The sequence below is a fragment of the Triticum dicoccoides genome, chromosome 5A, assembly GCF_002162155.2.
Source record: "Triticum dicoccoides isolate Atlit2015 ecotype Zavitan chromosome 5A, WEW_v2.0, whole genome shotgun sequence".
Lineage (NCBI taxonomy): Eukaryota > Viridiplantae > Streptophyta > Magnoliopsida > Poales > Poaceae > Triticum > Triticum dicoccoides.
This window is the reverse complement of record NC_041388.1, coordinates 621,044,355-621,051,453: the sequence shown is the minus strand read 5'-3', so window position 1 is coordinate 621,051,453 and position 7,099 is coordinate 621,044,355.

The following is a 7,099-nucleotide window of genomic DNA, read 5'->3' as shown; positions in this document are numbered from 1 at the left end:
GCAGGGGCGCAGGGCGACGGGGCGGCGCGCGTGAGCAGGGGAGCTCGAGGCAACGGCGGGGGCGGCGAGGGCGCCGGCACACGGGGGCGGGACGGGGCAGGGGCGATGGCGACGGCGACGAGGAGAGGGTGGCGACGGCGAGCACGGAGCAGGGGCGCGGGGCGACGGTGACGGCGAGCACGGGCAGCCTGGCGGCGTCGAGGAGGTCGGTGTCATCGGGGACAACTAGCGAGGGAAATCTGAAAATTTCCCAAGTGTTGCTTATATAGCAAAGGCTTTGGTCCCGGTTCGTGGCACAAACCGGGACAAATGCCCCCTTTAGTCCCGGTTGGTGCCACCAACTGGGACCAATGGCCTTGCGCTGGCGCGGTGGTGGGAGTTTAGTCCCACCTCGCTAGCTGAAGAGCTCCCGCACCTTTTTATAAGCCCTGCTCTGTGTGCCCTTTCGAACTCCTCTGAACTGCAGGCTTACGGGCCTAATGAGACACTGCAATGCCTATGGGCCTACTGGGCCTGCTGCGGGCCTGAATCCTGGCCCATGGTTGGGTTTCTAGTCGTATTTAGGCTGTGCTAGCCCAGTAGGTGGCATTTTTTTGCTATTTATTTTTTCATTTCTACTTAGAACTAAATACTTATAGTTTTTTAGTGATTTCTTTTTTCTTTTAGGTCACAAAAATTATAAACTTTCTGTTAGTGCCATTAGTTTTAAAATTTGAATAGTTTAAATTTGAATTTTTTTATCCTCTTTTGTGTGAATCACTAGTTTATGAATAACTTTACTAACAAAATTGATTTTTGAGTCATTCTTTTTCCTGCTATTTATATTACTGTGTTTTATCATTATACTCAATTTGGTAATTTTAGTTAGTCATAACAAATATTATAGGCATTTTTTTCTTTTTTGCTATTTATTTTTTCATTTCTACTTAGAACTAAATACTTATAGTTTTTTAGTGATTTCTTTTTTCTTTTAGGTCACAAAATTTATAAACTTTCTGTTAGTGCCATTAGTTTTAAAATTTGAATAGTTTAAATTTGAATTTTTTTTATCCTCTTTTGTGTGAATCACTAGTTTATGAATAACTTTACTATAAAAATTGATTTTTGAGTCATTCTTTTTCCTGCTATTTAATATTAGTGTGTTTTATCATTATACTCAATTTGGTAATTTTAGTTAGTCATAACAAATATTATAGGCATTTTTTTTCTTTTTATCTATTTATTTTTTCATTTCTACTTAGAACTAAATACTTATAGTTTTTTAGTGATTTCTTTTTTCTTTTAGGTCACAAAAATTATAAACTTTCTGTTAGTCCCATTAGTTTTAAAATTTGAATAGTTTAAATTTGAATTTTTTAAAATTTGTGTGAATCACAAGTTTGTGATTAACTTTACTAAAAAATGAACATAGATGCACCTATAGAGAAAATTTAACCTAAATTCATAATCGATTTCTATGAATTTTAGAGAAATTTATTATGAATTTAGGTCAAATTCCCTATATAGGGGCATCTATTTTCACTTTGAGAGGAGCTCAACAAGGCAGAGAGGGATGGGCTTATAAACCGGTGTGGGCACCCTTCGGTTGGCGAAGTGGGACTAAACTCTAAGCGCAACGAGGACCAACCCTTTAGTCCCGGTTTGTGGCAGAAACCGGGACTAATGGTCATGGGCCAGGGGAGAGCCCTATTATTTCTAGTTTTTTTGTTTTGTTTTCTGTATTATTTATTTTCTTTTGTTTTTTGCTTCATTTTTTTAATTCTTTTTGCTTTTAGTTTTAGAAAAATTATAAACTTTCTGTTAGTGCCATTAGTTTTCAAATTTGAAACACTTTTTAAGTTTTTTTTATTTTCTTTGTTGCTTTATTTATCTTATTTTGTTTCTACTTACAACAAAATACTTATTGTTGCTATTTTTATTTTTTCCAGTTTTTTGTTTTGTTTTCTGTATTATTATTTTCTTTTGTTTTTTGCTTTATTTTTTAATTCTTTTTGCTTTTAGGTTAGCAAAATTATAAACTTTCTGTTAGTGTCATTAGTTTTAGGAAAATTATAAACTTTCTGTTAGTGCCATTAGTTTTCAAATTTGAATAGTTAAAATTTGAAGTCTTTGAGATTTGTGTGAATCACAAGTTTGTGATTAACTTTACTAAAAAATGAACATAGATGCACCTATAGAGAAAATTCGACCTAAATTCATAGTTTTCAAATGAACTCTGAAAAAGTTGGCATAGCATACTCTTGTGTTACAAAGTTGGCATGGTATCATCATAATAGTTGCGGGAGAAAGTCTTCACTTTTTCTTCGCTTGTGTCATTTGCTTATTGCGCCGTAACCATGGATAATCTTCATCGTTTATCAGGATGCTTGGGTCAGCCTTGACATTGAAGGGAGGAATTTAATGAAACTTTTCATAATCTTCAGACATGTCTGTTTTGCCCTCCACTCCCAGGATGTCCCTTTTTCCTGAAAGAACTATGTGGCGCTTTGGCTCATCGTATGATGTATTCGCTTCCTTATCTTTTCTTTTTCTCGGTTTGGTAGACATGTCCTTCACATAGATAACCTGTGCCACATCATTGGCTAGGACGAACGGTTCGTCAGTGTACCCAAGATTTTTCAGATCCACTGTTGTCATTCCGTACTGTGGGTCTACCTGTACTCCACCTCATGACAGATTGACCCATTTGCACTTAAACAAAGGGACCTTAAATCATGTCCGTAGTCAAGTTCCCATATGTCCACTATGTAACCATAATATGTGTCCTTTCCACTCTCGGTTGCTGCATCAAAGCGGACACCGCTGTTTTGGTTGGTGCTCTTTTGATCTTGGGCGATCGTGTAAAATGTATTCCCATTTATCTCATATCCTTTGTAAGTCAATACAGTCAAAGATGGTCCCCTAGACAACAAGTATAGCTCATCACAAACAGTGTTGTCACCTCTGAGACGTGTTTCCAACCAACTGCTAAAAGTCCTGATGTGTTCACATGTAATCCAGTCGTCGCACTGCTCCTGGTGTTTGGAGCGCAGACTGTTCTTGTGTTCATCGACATACGGGGTCACCAAGGTAGAGTTCTGTAGAACTGTGTAGTGTGCTTGAGACCAAGAATATCCGTCCCTGCATATTATTGAGTCACTTCCAAGAGTGCCTTTTCCAGTCAGTCTCCCCTCATACCGTGATTTAGGGAGACCTATCTTCTTATGGTCAGGAATGAAGTCAACACAAAACCCGATAACATCCTCTGTTTGATGGCCCATGGAGATGCTTCCTTCTGGCCTAGCGTGGTTACAAACATATTTCTTTAGGACTCCCATGAACCTCTCAAAGGGGAACATATTGTGTAGAAATACGGGGCCCAGAATGACAATCTCGTTGACTAGATGAACTAGGACGTGCGTCATGATATTGAAGAAGTATGGTGGGAACACCAGCTCGAAATTGACAAGACATTGCACCACATCACTCCTTAGCCTTTGTACGATTTCTGGATCGATCACCTTATGAGAGATTGCATTGAGGAATGCACATAGCTTCACAATGGCTAATCGGACATTTTCCGGTAGAAGCCCCCTCAATGCAACCGGAAGCAGTTGCGTCATAATCACGTGGCAGTCATGAGACTTTAGGTTCTGAAACTTTTTCTCTGGCATATTTATTATTCCCTTTATATTCGACGAGAAGCCAGTCATGACCTTCATACTGAGCAGGCATTCAAAGAAGATTTCTTTCTCTTCTTTCGTAAGAGCGTAGCTGGCAGGACCTTTATACTACTTGGGAGGCATGCCTTCTTTTTCGTGCAAACGTTGCAGGTCCTCCCGTGCCTCTGGTGTATCTTTTGTCTTCCCATACACGCCCAAGAAGCCTAGCAGGTTCACGCAAAGGTTCTTCATCACGTGCATCACGTCGATTGAAGAGCGGACCTCTAGGTCATTCCAGTAGGGTAGGTCCCAAAATATAGATTTCTTCTTCCACATGGGTGCGTGTCCCTCAGTGTCATTCGGAACAGCTAGTCCGCCGGGACCCTTTCCAAAGATTATGTGTAAATCATTGACCATAGCAAGTACGTGATCACCGGTACGCATGGCGGGCTTCTTCCGGTGATCTGCCTCGCCTTTGAAATGCTTGCCTTTCTTTCGACATTGATGGTTGGTTGGAAGAAATAGACGATGGCCTAGGTACACATTCTTCCTGCATTTGTTCAGGTATATACTTTTAGTGTCATCTAAACAGTGCGTGCATGCGTGGTATCCTTTGTTTGTCTGTCCTAAAAGGTTACTGAGAGCGGGCCAATCATTGATGGTCACGAACAGCAACGCCTTTAGGTTAAATTCCTCCTACCTGTGCTCATCCCACGTACGTACACTGTTTCCATTCCACAGCTGTAAAAGTTCTTGTCGGAGTAATGGGCCACGGGTAGGCCAACCCAAGTCCCACAACCTTTCAAGACATCGGGGCAGGTTGCACCCCTCAAGACCCCGGGGCGAAGAGCCGCCTCCTGAGGAGTCAACGGCAGGGCAGCCGACTGCCCGCTCATGGCCGAGTCCCAGGGATGACTTCCAGAGAAGCCGGCTTTGGGGAGTCGGCCGGCTTTGACTTCCAAGCCGCACCAGCTGGCTTCTGCGCTCAAGACCATCCCCATTGCCTGGCCTTTCGCAGTTTGGGGTCTAGACATGGTGGGACCATTCAAGACAGCACGTGGTGGTTTAACTCACCTACTTGTCGCAGTGGACAAGTTCACCAAGTGGGTGGAAGCGTAGCCAATTAAGAAACTGAACGGTCTGACTACCGTGACCTTCATCACCAATATCACAATTCGGTACGGCATACCACACAGCATCATCACCGACAACGGCACAAATTTTGCCAAAGGCGCCTTGGCCCGTTTCTGCGCAACACAGGGCATCCGACTAGACCTAGCGTCCATTGCACATCCGCAATCAAACGGCCAAGTGGAGCGAGCAAACGGCCTCATCCTGTCCGGCATCAAGCCTCGGTTGATCAAGCCTCTGGAGTGCTCGGCTGGCTGCTGGCTCGACGAGCTGCCAGCTGTCCTCTGGAGTCTGCGCACGACTCCAAACAAGTCAACCGGCTTCATGCCCTTCTTCCTCGTCTACGATGCCGAAGCCATCATCCCAACGGACATAGAGTTTGACTCCCCCCGAGTCACCATGTACACCGAGGAGGAAGCAGAAGAAGCACGACAAGACAGCATCGATCTGCTGGAAGAGGGCCGGCTGTTGGCACTTAGCTGGTCCAGCATCTACCAGCAGAGCCTGCGCCGATACCACAACAGGAAGGTCAGGCCAAGATCTTTCCAAGAAGGCGGCCTTGTGCTCCGGCTGATCTAGCGAACAGCCGGCCAGCACAAGCTGTCGGCGCCTTGGGAAGGCCCTTTCATCATCAGCAAAGTACTGGGCAATGATTCCTACTACCTGATCGACGCTCAGAAGCCCCGAGCACGCAAGAGGGACGCTCCGTCAAGGAGACAGAGCGGCCATGGAATGCAAATCTCCTCCGAAGATTTTACAGTTGATGCAGTATGTACCATGCTACCTTTTGTATTAAAGTACCAAGACTTCGGGGGCCCCGAGACGAGCTCGGGGACTACCCTCTTTTGTCTGTATGATAGAAGTTATGCCTACAAGTACGTTACTCTTTGTCATGTCGCTTGGCACCGGGCTCGACAAGTCGACCCGGGGACTTACCGCCTCGCACTATGAAATGCTTCCTGCAGCCGGACAAGTAGTGTGTAAACGCCTAAACCGTCTCCTGTCAGAAGCCGCAGCTCGCAGAGCGACTGTACGGTGGGCAGCAGTAAGGTAGAATGGGCACTCGCATGAAAAATGGCTAAGGACTCAAAGCATAAATCATAGCTCAAGATGGCTTCCAGCCTTTCTCGCAAACCGACTCTCAGACAGTCGGATTGTCGCCTTCTATCCAACTTGCTCAACAATCTTGAAATCGGCTAAGTACTTGCTTTCCCAAAGTAGCCTAGCACTTGATCCAGCAACAGTCCACAGAGTGGCTGTCCGATTGGCAAGGCAGGCAACTAAGAGAAAGCGGCAAAGGAAAAAGCCAAAAGAACAATGAGCAAGAAAAGATATATATATATATATATATATATATATATATATATATATATATATATATATATATATATATACATAACATAGGCCCTTGGCCGAATTGTCGAGTAGAGATTCAAGATACACCCCGCGGGTGGAATTGTGCGAATTAACAAGTTCTTCAAAGACTACTGAAGCAGATAAAATGAAGATACAGCGGCAGCTTAGGAGGCAGCAGACGGATTCGGAGGTTCGGAGGAGGCGCCAGCATCAGGCGTCGAGGCAGCCGGCTGGCTAGTCTCGGCTTGATCACCTCTGGCGGTAGTCGACTCGGTTGCACACGGCTCGTTGCTGGAGGCGCGGTCGGGCTGAGGCTGGCCGTCTGCTCCGTCTTCTGGTGCCTCCGCCTCGCCCCCATCCTCCGCCTCGTCCTCCTCCTCGACACTGGAGCCAATCACCTCCGCCGAGTCTTTGCCGTAGGTTGGGTTCATCCCAAACCACTCCGGCGGTACCTCCTCGCCGTCTTCAGACCTCTCGGAGACGAAGATGCTGGTGTCGGTGTACTCGGTGATCGCCGCAACATGTTTGACGAGGGCGTCTTCCGCAGCCGCCAGCTCCGGCTGGGCCTCCGACCGAAGCGTGGCTAACCGGTCTAGATCCAGCCCCGGGTACCACGCCTTGACGAACTCCAAGGCCCGGCGCGCTCCAGCCCGGGCCCAAGAGCCCTTCCAGGCCTCAAGACGACCAGCCGCGACCTCTAGCCAGTAGGCCGTCAGGCTGGGGGTGCGCGGAGCCTGCATATCCGGCCAAAGGGCGGCAATCGCCTGGGCACCGACGCGCTGGAACCGGCGCAGCATCCGGTGAGCCGGCCGGAGGCGAGCCTCGATGCTCAGGATGTGCTCGTCAAGAGTTCGGGGGGGCATCGGCGGCGATCTCTGCGTCCTCCGCCCTCTGACTCTCACAGTCGGCCTCGATGGCTTGGATGGCGGCCTACGACTGCCCAGGGAAGAAGTCTGCAAAGACACGAAGAA